Source organism: Heteronotia binoei, chromosome 1 (assembly GCF_032191835.1).
Source record: "Heteronotia binoei isolate CCM8104 ecotype False Entrance Well chromosome 1, APGP_CSIRO_Hbin_v1, whole genome shotgun sequence".
Classification (NCBI taxonomy): Eukaryota; Metazoa; Chordata; class Lepidosauria; order Squamata; family Gekkonidae; genus Heteronotia; species Heteronotia binoei.
In genome coordinates this window covers 276,175,823-276,200,546 of record NC_083223.1, presented here as the reverse complement: position 1 = coordinate 276,200,546, position 24,724 = coordinate 276,175,823, and the positions used below count along the sequence as shown (strand labels likewise).

At 48.3% G+C, this 24,724-nt stretch overlaps 1 non-coding gene across 1 annotated transcript; it reads left to right on the top strand.

Moving 5' to 3' along the window:
* The first annotated feature begins 3,625 nt into the window (after positions 1 to 3,625).
* On the top strand, positions 3,626 to 3,697 carry TRNAA-AGC (transfer RNA alanine (anticodon AGC)). The gene has a single exon. It is a non-coding gene; the product is annotated as a tRNA-Ala (tRNA).
* Positions 3,698 to 24,724: the final 21,027 nt, after the last annotated feature.

The following is a 24,724-nucleotide window of genomic DNA, read 5'->3' as shown; positions in this document are numbered from 1 at the left end:
CTGTAGATTTATACCCCACCCTTCTCTTTGAATCAGAGTCTCAAAGCGGCTTACAATCTTTTATATCTTCTTCCTCCACAACAGACAACCCTGTGAGGTGGGTTGGGCTGAGAGAGTTCTTCCAGAAGCTGCCCTTTCAAGGACAATCTTTTGTGAGAGCTATGACTTGCCAAGGCCATTTCAGAAGCTGCAAGTAGAGCCCAGCTGGAACTCATTTGCATATTAGGCTGCACCATTTGCACATTAGGCCATCACCATTGTTTCACACAGTTTTTTAAAGAAAAAGCCCAGCAGGAACTCATTTGCATATTAAGCCACACCACCTGACGCCAAGCCAGCCAGAACTGCATTCTGGTGCCTTTTGACTCAAAAAAAGCCATGGAAAGGACTAAGGGGGTACATGAGTTCTGGCCCTGCTAGTAGACCTCTTGATGGAACCTGGGTTAGGGTCACTGTGTGACAGAGAGTGTTGGACTGGATGGGCCATTGGCCTGATCCAACATGGCTTCTCTTATGTTCTTATGTGACACAGAGTGTTGGACTGGACGGGCCATTGGCCTCATCCAACATGGCTTCTCTTATGTTCTTATGTGACACAGAGTGTTGGACTGGACGGGCCACTGCGCTGATCTGACACAGCTCCTCTTATGTGACACAGAGTGTTGGACTGGAGGGGCCATTGGCCTGATCGAACATGGCTTCTCTTATGTTCTTATGTGACACAGAGTGTTGGACTGGATGGGCCATTGGCCTGATCGAACATGGCTTCTCTCATGTTCTTATGTGACACAGAGTGTTGGACTTGATGGGCCATTGGTCTGATCCAAAATGGCTTCTCTTATGTGACACAGAGTGTTGGACTGGATGGGCCATTGGCCTGATCCAACATGGCTTCTCTTATGTTCTTATGTGACACAGAGTGTTGGACTGGAGGGGCCATTGGCCTGATCCAACAGGGCTTCTCTTATGTTCTTATATGACACAGAGTGTTGGACTGGATGGGCCATTGGCCTGGTCCAACATGGTTTCTCTTATGTTCTTATGTGACACAGAGTGTTGGACTGGATGGGCCATTGGCCTGATCCAACATGGCTTCTCTCGTGTTCTTATGTGACACAGTGTTGGACTGGATGGGTCACTGGCCTGATCGAACATGGCATCTCTTACATTCTTATGAACTACTAGTCCGATCCAGCAGGATCTATTTATGATTTTTTGTTCTTATGTCCTTAGACACATAGAAGGTGTCAGGTTCAATCTCCAGCATGTCCAGTTAAGAGAATCAGATAGCATATGTGATGTGAAAGACCTTAACCCAAGAACTTGGAGAATGGCTGCCAGTCTCAGCAGAGGTAGAAACTATGCTTGTTTGGTTATCCCTAACGAAACCACTAGGTGGCAAACAAGTCTTATCTCCCTTTTTCCCCATAGAGAAAGTCAGTTTGGTGTAGTGGTTAAGCGTGCTTCTTATCTTGGAGAACCGGTTTTGATTCCCCACTCCTCCACTTGCACCTACTGGAATGGCCTTGGGTCAGTCATAGCTCTCCTAGGAATTTTCCTTGAAAGGGCAGCTTCTGAGAGAGGTCTCTCACCCCCACCTAAACTCACAGGGTGTGTGTTGTGGGGGAGGAAGGTAAAGGAGATTGTGAGACGCTCTGAGACTCTGCAATTCAGAGTGAAGGACAGAATATAAATCTAATATCTTCTTCTTCCAAGAACCTGGACTTCCCCCGTGTGTGTCTGAGGCTCAGCCTCCTGCGGTAGCCATTTTGTGGTTAGGACCACTGCCCTGTGTCAAAAGTCCAAAGGTTCTCACAGGCTCAAAAATATTTGGGACTTCTCAGCTAGAGAATGGCTCCTTAGAAGATGATTGGAGGCACCGCAGGGAGGACTAAATCAAAAGGGGCCCTATAAGTCAACCTTCTCTATGGGGTTGCCAGGTCCAATTCAAGAAAAATCTGGAGAATGTGGGGGCGGAGTTGGGAGAATTTGGGGGCGGAGCCAGGAGACATTGCCAGGAGACAGGGAGTTCTGGCCACTGCATTTTAAGGGACTGCAGTCCCTTTAAATGCCTTCCATCCATTGGAAATAACAAAGGATTTGGGGCACCTTCTCTAGGGGCAAATAGAATTGGATCCCCTGGTCCCATCCTTTTGACACCTGGAGGGTGTTTTGAGGAGAGACTTTGGATGTTATCCTTTATTGATTAGAATGTTTATACCATGCCTTTCCTTGTGGTTTAAGCAGACTCGGCGCCAGGGGTTCATACACTCCAGGCTGAACCACATGCCCCCCCCCCCCCAAGCGTTCTATTCCTGTGGTGAGAACCAGAGAGGATTGTGAGGAACTCCAAAGGGATCTGTTGAGGCTGGATGAGTGGGCGTCAACGTGGCAGATGCGGTTCAATGTGGCCAAGTGCAAAGTAATGCACATTGGGGCCAAGAATCCCAGCTACAAATACAAGTTGATGGGGTGTGAACTGGCAGAGACTGACCAAGAGAGAGATCTTGGGATCGTGGTAGATAACTCACTGAAAGTGTCAAGACAGTGTGCGTTTGCAATAAAAAAGGCCAACGCCATGCTGGGAATTATTAGGAAGGGAATTGAAAACAAATTAGCCAGTATCATAATGCCCCTGTATAGAATACAGAACATCACTTGCCCCAGACAGAGAGTTCTAACAATACCCTGTGGCTAATAGCTACTGATGGACCTCTGCTCCAGATGTTTATCTAATCCCCTCTTGAAGCTGCCTATGCCTGCTCAAAAAAAGCTCTGCATAGTTGTATTTTATTTCATTTTATTTCCTAGTTGCTCAACCTTCTAGTCCCTAAGTTGCCCAATCATTTACCAGCTAACTTCATGTGGTCATAATTGTCGCTGGTGACTGGGCCTTCCAGTATCAGTGAAAACAAATTTCTCCCCAGGGAAGAGCCTTTAATCTTCACATTATGTTGCAAGCAACCTCTTTGGACACATAGAATGACCTTCTCTCAAAGATGTGTTTAATAGTTTGCAAGCTAAAAGGGATGGTTCAACGACTTGAGGTGAGTCGCTATCAAACACGCCCACGGTTTGTGAGGCCGGCTGTGGAAGTTTAGCAAGATGTGGAGGAAGCTGTGAAGAAGACATGGGTTCAAATTCAGCAGCTGGATATTTAGGAATGGTTTGTGGAGGAGACTGAAATTGCGGGCAAACAGTATTCAGGGAGGGGCTGTGGCTCAGTGGTAGAGCATCTGTTTGGCATGTAGAAGGTCCCAGGCTCAATCCCCAGCATCTCCAGTTGAATGGACTAGGCAGGAGGTGATGGGAAAGACCTCAGCCTGAGACCCTGGAGAGCCATTGAGAAGGGCCATAGCTCAGTGGCAGAGCCTCTGTTTGGCATACAGAAGGTCCCAGGTTCAATCCCCGGCATCTCCAGTTAAGAAGGACCAGGCAGAAGGTGATGGGAAAGATCTCAGCCTGAGACCCTGGAGAGCCATGGAGAGGGTCCATAGCTCATTGGCAGAGCATCTGCTCAGCACACAGAAGGTCCCAGGTTCAATCCCTGGCATCTCCAGTTGAATGGACTAGGCAGGAGGTGATGGGAAAGACCTCATCCTGAGACCCTGCATAGCTACGGGGAGGGGCTGTGGCTCAGTGGTAGAGCATCTGTTTAGCATGTAGAAGGTCCCAGGTTCAATCCCTGGCATCTCCACTTAGAAGAAGAAGATTTATATCCCACCCTATATTCTGAATCTCAGGCCCTGTTCACACAGCGTGCTGAGTCCGTGTTAAACTGACCCGGTTCTGTTCCGAATATCTTTGTTCCAGAAATTATCGATCAGACTGCCATATTGCAATTCGAATCACTCCCCGGTGAAACCGTCTTCTGCCGTCCACATGACGGCACCATGCAGTTCTTTTTTTCTCCACCACTAGTATGCACATGCATGCATTATGTGCATATGCGCATGTGCATAGGTTAAAACATTATGTGGTTATGCGACTATGTGCATATCGCTAAGTAGTAAAAACAATGGCGACCATAAACCGGATGTCTGAGGCTCCTTTTGCTCTGGGACAGCCTTTAGACATCCGGAAGTTGGTTTATATCGCAGCAGAACTATCCAGACGGAGAAAATTACAAAGTGAAACCGGAGAACTAAAAAAACACCGCAAAGGAGCAGGTAACAAAATAACCCTGTTCCGAGAAGGATTGGGGGGAGGGGACTACCATGAGTTAATACCGGGAGGCAGATGTTGCTGTCTGATCAGCCACTTTAAATCCAGAAGGAAACAGCAGCGACATCTGATTATACTGTGCATTTGAACAGGGTCTCAGAGTGGCTTACATTCTCCTTTATCTTCCCCCCCACAACAGACACCCTGTGAGTTAGGTGGGGCCAAGAGAGCTCTCCCAGAAGCTGCCCTTTCAAGGACAACTCCTACGAGAGCTACTGTTGACCCAAGACCATTCCAGTAGCTGCAAGTGGAGGAGTGGGGAATCAAACCCAATTCTCCCAAATAAGAGTCCACTACACCAAACCGGATCTAGCTCTCTACCGGATCTAGCAGTAGGTGAATTGAAAGACCTCAGCCTGCCTGAGACCCTTGAGAGCTGTTGTCAGTCTGAATAGACAATACTGTATTTGGTGGACCACTGGTCTGATTCATGCGTGTTCATGTCTGTGTGTTCATAGACAATTCTGTGGTGTTGTGTTTTTTGAATGCTGATGGGCATATATTTTCCCCCTTGTATGTGGCTGTACCCAGATTGCCTAAAACATTAGCACTTGTTGGTCTTAAAGATGCTTTCTTTGTATTTCACCCATGGGATGCAGGGGACTGGACAAAGGAAGCTCTGGCTCTTTCCCTCCCTCCCGAGGGGACCAGGAGGGGAGGCGCCTCAATGAATGAAAAAAAAAATGAGGTTTTGCTCTGTAGCTCTGCTGTGTGATTGAGCAAGTCTGGCAAAGCAAGCGGGGATGCAGAAAAAGGCAAGAGAGAAGGAGAAGGAAGCATACGACACCAGTTGTTCAGGGGCCTGATAGGAGCCCTCCAGGGGCCTGATTCAGCCCCCAGAATGCCTGTGTGACACCCCTGCATTAAACTATACTCCCAAGGAAGGGAGATAGATCCCTGGGCTTTTGCTGTAGAAGAAATGTACTCTGCATCCCTGGGTATGATTCCTCATGGCGGGAAACTTTTCTGCTGATTTGTCATGTCAACGTCAAGGGAAAAACAATGCACACAGTAATCTCATTTCTGATGCATATTAAAGATTAATGATTGTTTGCAACGCTTTTTTAAAAAGCCTCCTTCCTACGTTGGCTTTATAACTCTGTTAGTCCACAGGCGTCATTATCCTTGATTAAGACGTGAGTACAAAAAAGCAAACTGGCTGTGTGCTCTGAGTTTCCTTCACTTAGGGACATGACCCAAAACAGAATTCAGGTGAACCCAGTGTTCCCCCTCCCCCAGCTTCCTCATTTGACCTGAGAACATAAGAACGTAAGAGTAGCCATGTAGGATCAGGCCAATGGCCCCTCCAGTGCAACACTCTGTGTCACACAAAGTTACATAAGAACATAAGAGAAGCCATGTTGGATCAGGCCAATGCCCCCTCCAGTCCAAAACTCTGTCACACAGAGTCACATAAGAACATAAGAGAAGCCACGTTGGATCAGGCCAATGGCCCATCCAGTCCAACACTCTGTGTCACATAAGAACATAAGAGGAGCCATGTTGGATCAGGCCAATGGCCCCTCAAGTGCAACACTCTGTGTCACACAGAGTTGCATAAGAACATAAGAGAAGCCACATTGGATCAGGCCAATGGCCCTTCCAGTCCAACACTCTGTGTCACATAAGAGAAGCCATGTTGGATCAGGCAAGTGGCCCATCCAGTCCAACACTCTGTGTCACATAAGAACATAAGAGGAGCCATGTTAAGAACATAAGAACATAAGAGAAGCCATGTTAGATCAGGCCAATGGCCCATCCAGTCCAACATTCTGTGTCACACAGCGGCCAAATATATATATATATATATATATATATATATATATATATATATATATATATATATATATATATATTTGGCCGCTGTGTATATATATACACACACACACACTGTGGCTAATAGCCACTGATGGACCTCTGATCCATATTTTTATCTAACCCCTTCTTGAAGGTGGCTATGCTTGTGGACGCCACCACCTCCTGTGGCAGTGAATTCCACATGTTAATCACCCTTTGGGTGAAGAAGTACTTCCTTTTATCCGTTTTAACCTGTCTGCTCAGCAATTGCTCAGCAATTGTCTGCTCAGCAAATGTTGGATCATGCCAATGGCCCCTCCAGTCCAACACTCTGTGTCATACAGAGCTGCATAAGAAGATAAGAGAAGCCATGTCGAATCAGGCGAATGGCTCATTCAGTCCAACACTCTGTGTCACACAGTGGCAAAAAAAAAAAGGTGCTGAAAATCAATCATAAAGTTGCAGGATTTAAAAATGACAGTCCTTGGGAAGGGACCATGGCTCCGTGCTAGAGCATCTGCTTGGTAGGCATCAGGTCCCAGGATCGATCCCTGTTACCTCCCATTAAAAGGACAAAGCAGTAGTTGATATGAAACAGCTCTGCCTGTGACATGAGAACATCTGGTGGTCTGTGTAGAAAGTAATGACTTTGATGGTCCAAGGGTCTGATTCAGTATAAATCAACTGGAAATGCTCCATGGCAAGAACAACAATGCCTAATTTTCTTCTCTACCAGAATTTTTTTCCTGGGATGTACCATAGAGAGCTAGCTTGGGGTAGTGGTTAAGTGAGCAGACTCTTTTCTGGGAGAACCGGTTTTGATTCCCCACTCCTCCACTTGCAGCTGCTGAAAGGGCCTTGGTTCAGCCATAGCTCTCTTATCTGGGAGAACCGGGTTTGATTCCCCACTCCTCCACTTGCACCTGCTGGAATGGCCTTGGGTCAGCCAGAGCTCTCTTATCTGGGAGAACCGGGTTTGATTCCCCACTTCTCCACTTGCAGCTGCTGAAAGGGCCTTGGTTCAGCCATAGCTCTCTTATCTGGGAGAACCGGGTTTGATTCCCCACTCCTCCACTTGCACCTGCTGGAATGGCCTTGGGTCAGCCAGAGCTCTCTTATCTGGGAGAACCGGGTTTGATTCCCCACTCCTCCACTTGCACCTGCTGAAAGGGCCTTGGGTCAGCCAGAGCTCTCTTATCTGGGAGAACCGGGCTTGATTCCCCACTCCTCCACTTGCAGCTGCTGGAAGGGCCTTGGGTCAGCCATAGCTCTCTTATCTGGGAGAACCGGGTTTGATTCCCCACTCCTCCACTTGCAGCTGCTGGAATGGCCTTAGGTCAGCCATAGCTCTCTTATCTGGGAGAACCGGGTTTGATTCCCCACTCCTCCACTTGCACCTGCTGGAATGGCCTTGGGTCAGCCAGAGCTCTCTTATCTGGGAGAACCGGGTTTGATTCCCCACTCCTCCACTTGCACCTGCTGAAAGGGCCTTGGGTCAGCCAGAGCTCTCTTATCTGGGAGAACCGGGCTTGATTCCCCACTCCTCCACTTGCAGCTGCTGGAATGGCCTTAAGTCAGCCAGAGCTCTCTTATCTGGGAGAACCGGGTTGGATTCCCCACTCCTCCACTTGCAGAAGCTGGAAGGGCCTTGGGTCAGCCATAGCTCTCTTATCTGGGAAAACCGGGTTTGATTCCCCACTCCTCCACTTGCAGCTGCTGGAATGGCCTTGGGTCAGCCAGAGCTCTCTTATCTGGGAGAACCGGGTTTGATTCCCCACTCCTCCACTTGCAGCTGCTGGAAGGGCCTTGGGTCAGCCAGAGCTCTCTTATCTGGGAGAACCGGGTTTGATTCCCCACTCCTCCACTTGCAGCTGCTGGAATGGCCTTGGGTCAGCCAGAGCTCTCTTATCTGGGAGAACCGGGTTGGATTCCCCACTCCTCCACTTGCAGCTGCTGGAAGGGCCTTGGGTCAGCCATAGCTCTCTTATCTGGGAGAACCGGGTTTGATTCCCCACTCCTCCACTTGCACCTGCTGGAATGGCCTTGGGTCAGCCATAGCTCTCTTATCTGGGAGAACCGGGTTTGATTCCCCACTCCTCCACTTGCACCTGCTGGAATGGCCTTGGGTCAGCCATAGCTCTCTTATCTGGGAGAACCGGGTTTGATTCCCCACTCCTCCACTTGCACCTGCTGAAAGGGCCTTGGGTCAGCCAGAGCTCTCTTATCTGGGAGAACCGGGTTTGATCCTCACTCCTCCACTTGCACCTGCTGGAATGGCCTTTGGTCAGCCAGAGCTCTCTTATCTGGGAGAACCGGGTTTGATTCCCCACTCCTCCACTTGCACCTGCTGGAATGGCCTTGGGTCAGCCAGAGCTCTCTTATCTGGGAGAACCGGGTTTGATTCCCCACTCCTCCACTTGCACCTGCTGAAAGGGCCTTTTGTCAGCCAGAGCTCTCTTATCTGGGAGAACCGGGTTTGATTCCCCACTCCTCCACTTGCACCTGCTGGAATGGCCTTGGGTCAGCCAGAGCTCTCTTATCTGGGAGAACCGGGTTTGATTCCCCACTCCTCCACTTGCACCTGCTGAAAGGGCCTTGGGTCAGCCAGAGCTCTCTTATCTGGGAGAACCGGGTTTGATTCCCCACTCCTCCACTTGCACCTGCTGGAATGGCCTTGGGTCAGCCAGAGCTCTCTTATCTGGGAGAACCGGGTTTGATTCCCCACTCCTCCACTTGCACCTGCTGAAAGGGCCTTGGGTCAGCCAGAGCTCTCTTATCTGGGAGAACCGGGTTTGATTCCCCACTCCTCCACTTGCACCTGCTGGAATGGCCTTGGGTCAGCCAGAGCTCTCTTATCTGGGAGAACCGGGTTTGATTCCCCACTCCTCCACTTGCACCTGCTGAAAGGGCCTTGGGTCAGCCAGAGCTCTCTTATCTGGGAGAACCGGGTTTGATTCCCCACTCCTCCACTTGCACCTGCTGGAATGGCCTTGGGTCAGCCAGAGCTCTCTTATCTGGGAGAACCGGGTTTGATTCCCCACTCCTCCACTTGCAGCTCCTGGAACGGCCTTGGGTCAGCCATAACTCTGGCAGAGCTGTCCTTGAAAGCTCTGGCAGAGCTGTCCTTCTGGGAGAACTCTCTCAGCCCCACCCACCTCCCAGGGGTGTCTTGTGGGGGAGGAAGGAAAAGGAGATTGTGACTACTCCGAGACTCTGATTCAGAGAGAAGGGCAGGGTATAAATCTGCAATCTTCTTCTTCTTCCTGCCTGCCTGGGAGTTAAGGCATAGCCCAATCTCATCAAGTCTTGAAGCCATCGGTCTGCTTCTTACATGCTTTGAAAGACCCTTGCTGAGGTCACCAAAAGTCAAGTGTGACTTGACAGCACTTTAACTCATGGTCACTCAATGAAATTGCTGAGCAGTTGGGTTAGAATGGATAAAAGGAAGTCCTTCTTCATCCAAAGGGTGATTAACACTGCCACAGGAGGTGGAATTCACTGCCACAGGAGGTGGTGGCGGCTGCAAGCATAGACAGCTTCAAGAGCGGATTGGATCAACATATAGAGCAGAGGTCCATCAGTGGCTATTAGCCACAGAGTATTGATGGACCTCTCTGTCTGGGGCAGTGATGCTCTGTATTCTTGTGCTTGGGGGGAGGCAACAGTGGAAGGGCTTCTAGTGTCCTGGCCCCACTGATAGACCTCCTGATTGCACCTGGTTTTTTTTTTTGGGGGGGGGGCATTGTGTCACACAGAATGTTGGACTGGATGGGCCACTGGCCTGGTCCAACATGGCATCTCTTTTGTTCTTATGTTCTCAGCTTGTTGTTTACCAGGTGTTTTCTTTTTTTGGAATATTTCTAGGTACAAAGAGAATGTCAAGATTATAACATTTTAATTTGGGATCCTATCATAATGGCCAAGAGAGCCAATTTGGTGTAGTGGTTAAGTGTGCAGACTCTTATCTGGGAGAACCGGGTTGATTCCCCACTCCTCCACTTGCACCTGCTAGCATGGCCTTGGGTCAGCCATAGCTCTGGCAGAGGTTGTCCTTGAAAGGGCAGCTGCTGTGAGAGCCCTCTCCAGCCCTACCCACCTCACAGGGTGTCTGTTGTGGGGGAGGAAGGGAAAGGAGATTGTGAGCCGCTCTGAGACTCTTCGGAGCGGAGGGCGGGATATAAATCCAATATCTTCATCTACCTCACAGGGTGTCTGTTGTGGGGGAGGAAGGGAAAGGAGATTGTGAGCCACTCTGAGACTCTTCGGAGTGGAGGGCAGGATATAAATCCAATAACTTCTTCTTCTTCTACAGGTTTGTAACTCACTGAAAATGTCAAGACAGTGTGCGATTGCAATAAAAAAGGCCAACGCCATGCTGGATATTATTAGGAAGGAAACTGAAAACAAATCAGCCAGTATCATAATGTCCTTGTATAAATCGATGGTGCGGTCTCATTTGGAATACTGTGTGCAATTCTGGTCACCGGACTTCAAAAAGGATTTATAGCTTTGGAAAAAGTGCAGAAAAAGGCAACTACAATGATTACAGGTTTGGAACACTTTCCCTATGAAGAAAGGTTAAAACGCTTGGGGCTCTTTAGCTTGGAGAAACGTCGACTGCGGGGTGACATGATAGAGTTTGACAAGATTATGCATGGGATGGAGAAGGTAGAGAAAGAAGTCCTTTTCTCCCTTTCTCACAATACAAGAACTCGTGGGCATTCAATGAAATTGCTGAGCAGTCGGGTTAGAACAGATAAAAGGAGGTACTTCTTCACCCAAAGGGTGATTAACACGTGGAATTCACTGCCACAGGAGGTGGTGGTGGCTACAGGCATAGCCAGCTTCAAGAGGGGGTCAGATAAAAATATGGAGCAGAGGTCCATCAGTGGCTATTAGCCACAGTGTGTATATATATGTATATGGCTTCTCTTATGTTCTTATGTGACACAGAGTGTTGGACTGGATGGGCCATTGGCCTGATCCAACATGGCTTCTCTTATGTAACTCTGTGTGACACAGAGTGTTGGACTGGAGGGGCCATTGTCCTGATCCAACGTGGCTTCTCTTATGTTCTTATGTTCTTATGAGTGTTGTCAAACTAGAAGTTATGCGTCAACATGTTGATTTATGATTCCCCTTGCTCTGATCTTTATTCATTGTACACTTAAAAAGGGGCTATTGTTTGTATTTCATTTTATTTATGTCACTTAAGTTATAGGCTCTTTAACGATCGTAGATTCTTTCCTCCTCTTTTTTAATTCACTTTGCACATGGCAACGTCTACCTTGGTATTACGTCTGTTCTTTCTCTTGCCCTTGGTATACGTGAGGAAAGCTTATTTTCGGTAAAGTTTATACAATCTGGAAAAAAAAATGCTATTTTAAACGATGGACCTTATGGCTCACCTGAATGTCTTTTACAACATTACAAATTTTAAATATTAACTATGTTAAAAATGCCTTTTAAAATATTGCAAGCGGGGCTTGCTTTGTAGCAGGAACTCCTTTGCATATTAGGCCACACACCCCCTGATGTAGCCCATCCTATTGGAGCTTACAGTAGGCCCTGTACGAAGAGCCCTGTAAGGAATTCTAGCAGGACCTCCTTTGCCTATTAGGCCACACACCCCTGATGTAACCAATCCTCCTGGAGTATACAGTAGGCCCTGTACGAAGAGCCCTGTAAGGGATTCTAGCAGGACCTCCTTTGCCTATTAGGCCACACACCCCTGATGTAGCCAATCCACCTGGAGCTTACAGCAGGCCCTGTACGAAGAGCCCTTTAAGGAATTCTAGCAGGACCTCCTTTGCATATTAGGCCACACACCCCTGCTGTAGCCAATCCTCTTGGAGCTTACAGCAGGCCCTGTACTAAGAGCCCTGTAAGGAATTCTAGCAGGACCTCCTTTGCCTATTAGGCCACACCCCCCTTTCTGAAGGTTCCGCCTCCTCCTCCCCACCTTGCCCATTGAACAGGAGGTGCAGCTGTGTAACAATCCCTGGATTAGTTCCACCACCTGTTTTTCTACAAAACGACCCCTGGGTATAAGCTTCAGAAGAAGTGGCATGTCCATGATAGATTTTCCATCTTTCTGGACATTTCATGTTGTGGTACTCAGATCGCAAAGTATGGAGGCACACCATCCACCAGGCTGTCTCTTCCTTTGAGAACGCACGCATAGCTGGTCTTGAGGACAAAAGGAGATTGAGGAAGAATCGCACTGCTACAGCACCAACCCCAAATCAGACTTTTCCCTGCAGCCACTGTGGCCGGACCTGCCTGTCCCGCATTGGTCTTGTCAGCCACCAGCGAGCCTGCAGCAGACGTGGACTGGTGCACCTTTGTTAAATCTTTGTTCGCGAAGTCAAGCCGGGAGAGAGAGAGAGACATCTTCCATCACTTGGAACTCTAAAGAATTCTAATTGCCACAAATACCGCAGTCGCAACAATTACAGTGATATGGGTGTGATACCCACAACAACTGCAGTCCTGGTCATTAATTAGAATATGACCACACTCCAAAGATGCATCACAGCCCTCGGGGTGCTCAAAGAACAGTATAAAAGAGCTGTCCGCTGAAGCTTCTTCCAACAGCTTCGGAGAACTCCAAAGAGCATCTCTTCGCACTTTCTCCTTGAAGAACTTGGTAAGTTCCTTCGTATTTGATTCAGTTGCCTTACAGAATAGCACTCCATGTAAACTAGGGCTGGAAGCAACAGAAAGAAGAAGAAAACTTTTTTATTTATTTATTTATTTATTTAAGATTTATATCCCGCCCTTCCCACAAGTGGCTCAGGGCACTTCTCTTTGAATCAGAGACTCAGAGCGGCTTACAGTCTCCTTTATCTTCTTGCCCCACAACGGACACCCTGTGAGGTGGGTGGTGCTGGAGAGGGCTCTCCCAGCAGCTGCCCTTTCAAGGACAACTCCTACGAGAGCTATGGCTGACCCAAAGCCATTCCAGCAGGTGCAAGTGGAGGAGTGGGGAATCAAACCAGGTTCTTCCAGATAAGAGTCCGCATATTTAATCACGACACCCAACTGGCACTGCAGAGGTCAAGCCAAGGTGGCAAACGTAGTAGGGGGATTAGAGTCCTCTGATGGTGGTGATCCTCTCTTTCTAGCTCCTCTTTCCTTGGCCAAGGTTTTCCAAGTGTGCAGGCAAGCGACAAGAACCATTGCATTTTCCTAAAAAGGCTCTGCCTTCCGCAAAATCAGAATAGTAGCACTTCCGGATGGGAATAAGGATTCATCTAGTCCAGTTGCCCACATTAGCCAAATGATTCAGGGGAACCTCCACACAGAGCACGGAGCCAGCTTCGCTGCTCTATTACTTGGTCATTTAACTAAAGAGGAACCTCGATCTTGCTGCATCCAATGCATGGGCCTCGGCTTGGGGTCTCTACTGTTTCCCGAACTGGTTTGGACAGTTCTTCTGGAGACAAAGATGGTGAGGGGTCTGGAGATCAAGTCCTATGAGGAAAGGTTGAAGGAGCTGGGGATGTTTAGCCTGGAGAGGAGGCGGCTGAGAGGTGATAGGATCACCATCTTCAAGGACTTGAAGGGCTGTAATATAGAGGGGTCTGGAGACCAAGTCCTATGAGGAAAGGTTGAAGGAGCTGTGGATGTTTAGCCTGGAGAGGAGGCGGCTGAGAGGTGATAGGATCACCATCTTCAAGGACTTGAAGGGCTGTCATATAGAGGGGTCTGGAGACCAAGTCCTGTGCGGAAAGGTTGAAGGAGCTGGGGATGTTTAGCCTGGAGAGGGGGAGGCTGAGAGGTGATAGGATCACCATCTTCAAGGACTTGAAGGGCTGTCATATAGAGGGGTCTGGAGACCAAGTCCTATGAGGAAAGGTTGAAGGAGCTGGGGACGTTTAGCCTGGAGAGGAAGCGGATGAGAGGTGATAGGATCACCATCTTCAAGGACTTGAAGGGCTGTCCTAGAGAGGGGTCTGGAGACCAAGTCCTATGAGGAAAGGTTGAAGGAGCTGGGGACGTTTAGCCTGGAGAGGAGGCGGCTGAGAGGTGATAGGATCACCATCTTCAAGGACTTGAAGGGGTGTCATATAGAGGGGTCTGGAGACCACGTCCTATGAGGAAAGGTTGAAGGAGCTGGGGATGTTTAGCCTGGAGAGGAAGAGGCTGAGAGGTGATAGGATCACCATCTTCAAGTGCATGAAGGGCTGTCATATAGAAGATGGTGTGGAATTGTTTTCTGTGGCACCAGAAGGTAGGACCAGAACCAGTGGGTTGAAATTAAATCTGGCTCAACATTAGGAAGAACTTCCTGGCCATTAGAGCAGTTCCTCAGTGGAACAGGCTTCCTCGGGAGGTGGTGGGCTCTCCTTCCTTGGAGGTTTTTAAACAGAGGCTAGATGGCTATCTGACAGCAATAAAGATCTTGTGGATTTTGGGGGAGGTGTTTGTGAGTTTTCTGCATTGTGCAGGGGTTTGGACTAGATGTCCCTAGAGGTCCCTTCCAACTTTATGATTCTATGATTCTGGATATGGTGGCAGCCTGTTGGGTTAAGTACAAAGTGAGAAATGTTGGGAAAGGGGAAGAAATGATAGGGATGGAGTTTCAGATTATTTCACCTCCGTAGAAAGGATCGTAAGGTAAGGCCTCACCAGTGGTGACCCTTCGAAATTGTCAAGAGGGTGAGAGGATCGTCTTTGACAGATGATCCCTAAGTTTGTGTGAGGTTTTTTTTTTGTAGAAAGGGAGGTTTTTTGTGGACATAGCCCAGCAGGAATTCATTTGCATATTAGGCCACACCTCCTGACATCACCATTATTTTACACTGGGCTTTTTTGTAGAAAAAGCCCAGCAGGAACTTATCTGCATATTGGGCCACCCCCCACCCCCCATCCCAAGCCAATCAGAACTGCAGTAGTAGATATGGAAAAGCTACAAGCGTTGCCAGCTTCAAGAGGGGATTGGATCAACATATGTAGCAGAGGTCCATCAGTGGCTATTAGCCACAGTGTATTGTTAGAACTCTCTATCTGGGGCCAGTGATGCTCTGTATTCTTGTTGCTTGGGAGGGGCAACAGTGTGAGGACTTCCAGTGTCCAGGCCCCAGTCATGGACCTCCTGATGGCACCTGGGTTTTTTGGCCACTGTGTGTACAGAGAGTTGGTCTGGGTGGGCCATTGGCCTGATCCAGCATAGCTTCTCTTATGTTCTTATGTCTGGGGCAGTGATGCTCTGTATTCTTGGTGCTTGGTGGGGGGGGCACAGTGGGAGGTCTTCTAGTGTCCTGGCCCCACTGGTAGACCTCCTGATGGCCCCTGGGTTTTTTAGCCACTGTGTGTACAAAGAGTTGGTCTGGGTGGGCTATTGGCCTGATCCAACATGGCTTCTCTTATGTCCTTAACATTTTCATGGTTTCATAATGTTGGTTTTCAATTTTTGCCAGTTGGAAGTTGATCGCAGGTTGTAACAAATCTATTTCAACCAAAAACCACCTTTTCTTTAAGAACTTCTAGAGTAGTCTCCTAATTCTCCCGAAGTGAGCCTCAAAGCAAGGGTGGAAAGGACTGCCAGAAAGACTCGGCCAACAGCATTTCTAGATCTGTCAAGACTCTTTGGTTTCCCTATAAGCAGGGGTGGAATTCTAGCAGGAGCATATCTAGCTTTGCATTTTAGGCCACACAGCCCTGATGTAGCCGATCCTCCAAGAGCTTACAAAAAAGAGCCTTGGAGATAGATCCAAGTAGTCAGCCGTGTTGGTCTGAAGTAGTAGAACAAAATAGGAGCCAAGTTGCACCTTGGGGTAGTGGTTAAGTGTGCGGACTCTTATCTGGGAGAACCAGGTTGATTCCCCACTCCTCCACTTGCAGCTGCTGGAATGGCCTTGGGTCAGCCATAGCTCTGGCAGAGGTTGTCCTCGAAAGGGCAGCTGCTGTGAGAGCCCTCTCCAGCCCCACCCACCACTCAGGGTGTCTGTTGTGGGGGAGGAAGGGAAAGGAGATTGTGAGCCACTCTGAGACTCTTCGGAGTGGAGGGCGGGATATAAATCCAATATCTTCATTTACCTCACAGGGTGTCTGTTGTGGGGGGGGGGGGAGGTAAAGGAGATTGTGAGCCGCTCTGAGACTCTTCGGAGTGGAGGGCGAGATATAAATCCAATATCTTCATCTACCTCACAGGGTGTCTGTTGTGGGGGAGGAAGGCAAAGGAGATTGTGAGCCGCTCTGAGACTCTTCGGAGTGGAGGGCACGATATAAATCCAATATCTTCATCTACCTCACACGGTTTCTGCTGTGGGGGAGGAAGGGAAAGGAGATTGTGAGCCGCTCTGAGACTCTTCAGAGTGGAGGGCGGGATATAAATCCAATATCATCATCACCTTTAAGACCAACTTAGTTTTATTCAGAACGTAAGCTTTCGTGTGCTCTCTAAGCACACTTCATCAGGCGAGGAATCCGGTACAGTGAGCAAAAAAAAGAGCCTTGTAAGCTCCAGGAGGATTGGCGGCTTCAGGGGTGTGTGGCCTGATATGCAAAGGAGCTCCTGCTAGAATTCCACCTATAAGCTTTTCTAAGGTGTACTTCCAAATATGTGTGTGACCTTCAGGTCTCTAGTGCCTTTGATATTTTGTGCCCAGGGCTCACAGTATTCTCAACTTGTTCTTTCAGATCCCGCTTCACTGCTGAAAGATGACTTGGGGTTACGGACATTGCGGTTTCACCTGCGAATCGCAGTGCCCCCCGCACCAGATGTGCATCCAGCCACCTCCCTTCTGGGTCACCGTCCCAGGACCCATCCTGAACTGCTCCAATGATACACTAGCTGTGGACTGCAATGCCCCCTGTGGCTACAGCTGCGGAGGCTGGGGAAACTGGGGAGGGTCAAGAGGATGGGGTGGCTGTGGTTATGGCCGTTACGGTGGATGGGGAGGCTACGGTGGAATGGGAGGCTATGGTGGATGTGGAGGCTACGGTGGATGGGGAGGCTACGGTGGATGGGGTAGAGGCTGCGGATGGTAAAACCAGAGGAACCATTCATGGAAACAGGAAGATCGCGGCAATGAATTTCTGACATAGATCCGCGGCTGAGATTTTGGTCTTGGCTTTCAGAAACCACGAGCGACCACAATTTCAGTATGAAATTGATGGCTCAGTGGCGCCTCTGAAATTCAAGTCCGCTTGTTTCTCCTCTTTTTCTTTTGTGTCGTCTCTCTGTGCCAGTTCTTCCAGAGGAACTTGGTAGCTCTAGTCTTCCTTTACCTCTTGCCTTGTTCATTCTCAGTGTCTGGCCATGATAAGAGTATCTTTACAGCCTTAAGTGTTTTTGCCTACACTGTATGACATAGTGTATGAAGCAGTCCCTCACTTCCTTTCATGGTCGTTTGTCCCACTGGACACTAGACCAAAATGGAAGGGATGATGGGTGATAAGATTAAATGAGCTCAACATCTTTCTCAACTGAAAAGGGGCATGTCCGCCATCTTGGAGCAGGTGATTGTCTCCCCATTCAGCTATGGTACATGAACTGGAACCATGCATGTAATGTTCTGTCTTGTCTCTCAGCTTATTCTGTATGCCAATTTTCAATAAAATAAAATAAGCATCATAGTACTTGTGTAATAGCTTTGTTTTTACTGGAATCAAGGAGGCGCAAAGCAATAAGCCAAACAGCTCTAAATATTTTATACACACAAATACACCCACATACACATATATGAACATATAAAGCTGCCTTGTACTGAATCAGACCCTTGGTCCATCAAAGTCAGTATTGTCTACTCAGACTGGCATCTGCTCTCCAGGGTCTCAAGCTGAGGTCTCACGCCTGTTTGCCTGGACCCTTTTTTGGAGATGCCGGGGATTGAACCTGGGACCTTCTGCTTACCAAGCAGATGCTCTACCGCTGAGCCACCGTCCATCCCAAAGAAGGGATCAGCAAGGAGTTTTAGAGAGCGTGTTATTTCCCCCTTCACCACCATTTCCTCTTTCCCTTCCCCGGTAACCCCCATATCCTCTCCCCTTTTCTTGCTTCCCTCTCATTTCCCACCAACCAGCCATCCTACATTTATAGCCCTCCCCCACATCTGCAGCCCAGTTAGGGTTGCTAATCCCCAGGTGGGGACAGGGAATCCCTTGGTTTGGAGGTTCTCCCCCTGCTTGAGGGTCATCAGAAACATGGGAGAGGGGAGGAAAATGTCTGCTGGGCAATCCATTATTCCCTATGGAGACTGATTCCCATAGGAAATAATGGAGAATTGATCCGCGGGTATCTGGGGCTTTGGGGGGGGGACTGTGTTTTGGGGTCGAGGCACCATATTTTCAGCATAGCATCCAGTGCCTCTCCCCAAAATACCCCCCAGGTTTCAAAAAGATTGGGCCAGGGGATCCAATTCTATGAGCCCCCAAAGAAGGTGCCCCTATCCTTTATTATTCCCTATGGAAGGAAGACATTTTAAAAAAATGTGCGGTCCCTTTAAATGTGAGGGCCAGAACTCCCTTTGGTGTTCTATTATGCTTGTCGCACCCTTGCTCCACCCCCAATGTCTCCTGACCCCACCTCCCCAAGTCCCCAGACATTTCTTCAATTGGACTAGAAGAAGATATTGGATTTATATCCCGCCCTCCACTCCGAAGAGTCTCAGAGCGGCTCACAATCTCCTTTACCTTCCTCCCCCACAACAGACACCCTGTGAGGTAGATGAAGATATTGGATTTATATCCCGCCCTCCACTCCGAAGAGTCTCAGAGCGGCTCACAATCTCCTTTACCTTCCTCCCCCACAACAGACACCCTGTGAGGTAGATGAAGATATTGGATTTATATCCCGCCCTCCACTCTGAAGAGTCTCAGAGCAGCTCACAATCTCCTTTCCCTTCCTCCCCCACAACAGACACCCTGTGAGGTAAATGAAGATATTGGATTTATATCCCGCTCTCCACACCGAAGAGTCTCAGAGCGGCTCACAATCTCCTTTACCTTCCTCCCCCACAACAGACACCCTGGGAGGCAACCCTAAGCCCAGTTGTGTGGTGGAGAGCCCACAAGGACTTGCAGAAGGGCACCTCACTTTCCCCTGTATGCCCATCTCCCTTGCAACCCCTCTATCCTCACCTTTGCATGCTTCCTTTTTTTCCTTCCCACACACTCATCAACCAAGCGTTTACGTGCCCCTCCTTCAGCTATATTATTTATGGGCTTCTTTTATATTCCACCCGATGGGGAGTTCGCAGTAGCTTAGAACATTCTCCTGTTGTTCATTTCATCCTCACGGTGTGTCAGCAAAGGGTTCATTGAAGTTTCAAAATAAGCAGACTTGTCTTGGTTTCAAAGCAAAGTTTCATTTATTGATTACAGCAGTGTTACTCTCTACTAAGGAGGGATTGAAACTGATAACGGGTAGCTCCAGCTCTTGACATTTATACATACACTTCAAAAGAACGGGCTTTAAACTAGTTCCCATAATAAAAGACATTTGGCCCTGCAAGTAACTTCTTCCCATGCCGGCTTATCAGTTGCCGGGGACGGCCGGTCTCTCCTCCCTGGTGGTGTCCTCGCTTTGCTCAGGAGGCGCCAGCGAGGCGAGCTCGGCGTTTTTGCACATCAAAGGTTGTGCTGGCCTCCAGGGCCCTGGCACCTCCGTTCCCACCCTTCCTCCTTCTCTTGCAGGGCTCAGGTGTTAGTGGTGCAATGATTTATTTCAGCATAGGGTTAGTAAATGCAACACAGTAATAACTTCAATGAGACATTTCTGACACGGTGACCCCAAAAGGCAGGTTCAACAGAGAATGTGCTACTGGTCACCCAAGGCCACCCAATAAGCTTCGATGGTAGAGTGATGATTGGAATTTGGGTGCCCAGAGCCTACTCTGAAACTCAGTCTGAAACTCAAACCAGTACAGCACTCTGGCTTTTGTAGGGCAGTTGTTGAAGAGAAGCAGGGGAAAAATGAGGTAGCCGGAAAGACCACCCAAAAAGCCAATAAGGCACACAGCCCCAAAATTGCTGCAAACACTTGATGGGAAATCTATAATGAATGTATGCGCATATTTAATTCAACATGCTGACTCACGCAAACCCAGAAACACGCATTAAGTAATGCATAAGGGGCACCAACTCCGTTCTATGTTGCTATCACAGATATGTAGATACATCAGTTCCAAAGGCTCTGTAGAGTTCCATTAGTCCAAAAGGAATCCAAAAGTCTCTGTAAGATGCAACTACGGCAATGGCACACCAGTAAATATCCGTTTCCCTGTTTGCTTCGTCAGGCACATGCATACCCAAGACTCTGCAACAAGTGATACAATCATTGACCATGCATTGAGTCAAACACGGACCACTGGCGTCTCCTAACCGCCCCAAACTCTACGGAGCCTTTGGAACTGATATATCTTCATGTCTGTGAGAGCAACATAGAACGGAGTTGGTGCTCCTTATGTATTCCTTATTGTATGTTTTTAGGTTTGCATGAGTCAGCATGTTGAATTAAATATGTGCATATGTTCATTACAAATTTTCCATCAAGTGTTTGCAGCATAGGAACATAAGAACAAAAGAGAAGCCATGTTGGATCAGGCCAATGGCCCATCCAGTCCAACACTCTGTGTCACACAGTGGCCAAAAAACCCCCAAGTGCCATCAAGAGGTCCACCAGTGGGGCTAGAAGCCCTCCCACTGTGCCCCCCCCCAAGCACCAAGAATACAGAGCATCACTGCCCCAGACTGAGAGTTCCAACAATACGCTGTGGCTAAAAGCCACTGATGGACCTCTGCTCCATATGCTTATTAATTCCCCTCTTGAAGCTGTCTATGCTTGTAGCCGCCACCACCTCCTATGGCAGTGAATTCCACATGCTAATCACCCTTTGGGTGAAGAAGGACTTCCTTTTATCAGTACTAACCCGACTGCTCAGAAATTTTATTGAATGCCCATGAGTTCTTGTATTGTGAGAAAGGGAGAAAAGTACGTCTTTCTCTGCTTTCTCTATCCCATGCATAATCTTGTAAACCTCTATCATGTCACCCCAAAGTTGATGTTTCTCTAGCAATTTTTGGGCTGTGTGCCTTATTGGCTTTTTTTGGCGGTTGAAGAGTAGCAAGCAACTGCACCTGATCAAGATGTGTAGCTGTGTTAATCTGTCTGTAGCAGAAAATACTAAAAGTCTGGTAGCACCTTAAGGAGGAACAAAATTGTAACAAGTTGGACTGCAAGAAGATCAAATCAGTCAGTCCTAAGGGAAATCAATCCTGACTGTTCCCTGGAAGGTCAGATGCTGAAGCTCAAAGACTTTGGCCACCCAATGAGAAGGGAGCACTCCCTGGAGAAGACTCTTGAGAGTCCCTTGGACTGCAAGAAGTTCCAATCAGTCAGTCCTAAGGGAAATCAACCCTGACTGTTCCCTGGAAGGTCAGATGCTGAAGCTGAAGCTCAAATCCTTTGGCCACCCAATGAGAAGGGAGCACTCCCTGGAGAAGACTCTGAGAGTCCTTTGGACTGCAAGAAGATCCAATCAGTCAGTCCTAAGGGAAATCAACCCTGACTGTTCCCTGGAAGGTCAGATGCTGAAGCTGAAGCTCAAATCCTTTGCCCACCCAATGAGAAGGGAGCACTCCCTGGAGAAGACTCTTGAGAGTCCCTTGGACTGCAAGAAGATCCAATCAGTCAGTCCTAAGGGAAATCAATCATGACTGTTCCCTAGAAGGTCAGATGCTGAAGCTGAAACTCAAAGACTTTGGCCACCCAATGAGAAGGGAGCACTCCCTGGAGAAGACCCTGATGCTGGGAAATACAGAAGGCCAAAGAAGAAGGGGATGGCAAAAGAGGAAATGGCTGGACAGCATTACTGATGTCACTAACACAAACTTGAGCAGACTTCGGAGGGTGGTGGAAGACAGGAGGGCGTTCCATGACTTTGTCCATGGGTCGCAAAGAGTCGGACTCAACTGTGCGACTGAACAACAACAAAGGGGTGCCAGGTCCTACCTTGCTGCCATCGGGAGCAATCCTGGAGTCTTGTGCCTCATACGCTTTGCATGCACAGTGCAATGATGTCACTTGGAAGTGACATCACCACATCACTGACATCAAGCAAAACACTCTACTTTGGGGGCAAAAAGCTTTATGTTTTTGCTACAAAATCATAGAGTTTGCCTAAAAACCCAGAGCATCAACATGCAATATCAGCAACGTGATGATGTCACTTAAGAACGTAAGAGAAGCCATGTTGGATCAGGCCAATGGCCCACCCAGTCCAACACTCTGTGTCACATAAGAACAGAAGAGAAGCCATGTTGGATCAGGCCAATGGCCCATCCAGTCCAACACTCTGTGTCACATAAGAACATAAGAGAAGCCATGTTAGATCAGGCCAATGGCCCATCCAGTCCATGTCACATAAGAACATAAGAGAAGCCATGTTGGATCAGGCCAGTGGCCCATCCAGTCCAACACTCTGTGTCACATAAGAACATAAGAGAAGCCATGTTGGATCAGGCCAATGATCCATCCAGTCCAACATTCTGTGTCACACAGGAGCCAAAAAACCCAAGTGCCATTAGGAGGTCCACCAGTGGGGCTAGAAGCCCTCCCACTGTGCCCCCCAAGCACCAAGAATACAGAGCATCACTGCCCCAGACAGAGAGTTCGAACAATACTCTGTGGCTAATAGCCACTGATGGACCTCTGCTCCATATGTTTATCCAATCCTCTCTTGAAGCTGTCTATACTTGTAGCCACCACCCCCTCCTGTGGCAGTGAATTCCACGTGTTAATCATCCTTTGGGTGAAGAAGTACTTCCTTTTATCTGTTTTAACCTAACTTCTGAGCAATTTCATTGAATGCCCACGAGTTCTTGTATTGTGAGAAAGGGAGTAAAGGACTTCTTTCTCTACCTTCTCCATCCCATGCATAATCTTGTAAACCTCTATCATGTCACCCCGCAGTCGATGTTTCTCCAAGCTAAAGAGCCCCGAGCATTTAAATGATATCATCATGTCAGGGACACCAGGCTATGATGTCCCTGTTTGATTGTCCCCATGGGCTTTTCTCCTATTGCTCTTGTTGACTTGGGCTTGTACATTTTGAAAATAGATTATTTGGCTTTAAAATAGGACTTTGGGCTGTATCAACAGAAGTCTAGTATCTTGATCACATGATGTGATGGTATCGCTTTACTCTGCGCTGGTAAGACCCCTGGAGTATTATGTTCAGTTTTGGGCACCACATTTTAAGAAGAATATAGACAAGCTGGAATGGGTCCAGAGGAGGCGACGAAGATCGTGAGGGGTCTGGAGACCAAGTTCTATGAGGAAAGGTTGAAGGAGCTGGGGATGTTTAGCCTGGAGAGGTGAGAGGTGATAGGATCACAATCCCACACCATCCTCTATAGGACAGCCCTTCAAGTACTTGAAGATGGTGATCCTATCGCCTCTCAGCCGCCTCCTCTCCAGGCTAAACATCCCCAGCTCCTTCAACCTTTCTTCACAGGATGTGGTCTCCAGACCCCTCACCATCTTCCTCTGGACCCGTTCCAGCTTGTCTATATCCTTCTTAATATGCGGTGCCCGAAACTGAGCACAGTACTCTAGGTGAGTATTGGCGGTGTATGTGCAGAGGGTAAAACTGAGGACTGTACAAGAGTATACTCCGGGAAGAAGGTGCACCTAGTACCAGCACCTAGTATAAAGTAGTGTACTTACAGACTATATACAATACAACTAGTGTGGTGAATAACATTAATCTGAGTGACAACGTGCTACGCCAGGAACCAACTCTCGACTGGTTGGAGGGCGGGATATATACATGTCAGCCAATCACCGCAGTCCATATAGTTGCTGACTTCAGCAGGTACTTTCCCCTGGTTACAGTCCAGCCAGAACCGGCTCACTCCCACCTGCTTCTTCTTGCTTCTGTCATGCTGTGGAAGGAGGACTCAATACACTGACAGTGAGGTCTTCCCAGAGCAGAGTAAGACCATTAGTTGAGCTAAGTTTATGACTACCGTTGAAAGCTCACGCCCTGAATAAAACTTTGTTGGTCTTACAGGAGCCAATGGACTCCAACTTTGTTCTATTGCTTCAGACCAACATGGCTGCCCTCCTGGATCTACTACATATTTTGTTAGTCTTTACGGTGCAGTTGGGCTTCAGTCAGTCATGTAAGTTGGCTGGTAGCAGGTGACTCAGTGGGTGGTGGCGTTTTTGAGAAGATGAAGAGAGGGAAAATATATGTCACGTATCCCACTACTGACTTGTCTAATGACTAAAGAAGTCCTTTTCTCCCTTTCTCCCAATGCAAGAACTCGTGGGCACTCAATGGCATCGCTGAGGAGTTGGTTTAGGATGGATAAAAGGAAGTAGCTCTTCACCCAAAGGGTGATTAACACGTGGAATTCGCTGCCACGGGAGGTGGTGGCAGCTACAAGCGTAGACAGCTTCAAGGATTGGATAAACATCTGGAGCAGAGGTCCATCAGTGGCTATTGGTCACAAGGTATAGATGGAACTCTCTGTCTGGGGCACATGGTACTCTTTATTCTTGGTGCTTGGGAGCTTCTAGTGTCCTGGCCCCACTGGTGGACCTCCTGATGGCACCTGTGTTTTTTTGGCCACCACGTGACAGAGTGTTGGACTGGATGGGCCACTGGCCTGATCCCACATGGCTTCTCTTATGTTCTTTAAACACATCTGAGGACCATAACTGACAATGCAGGACCTATATTTTGCC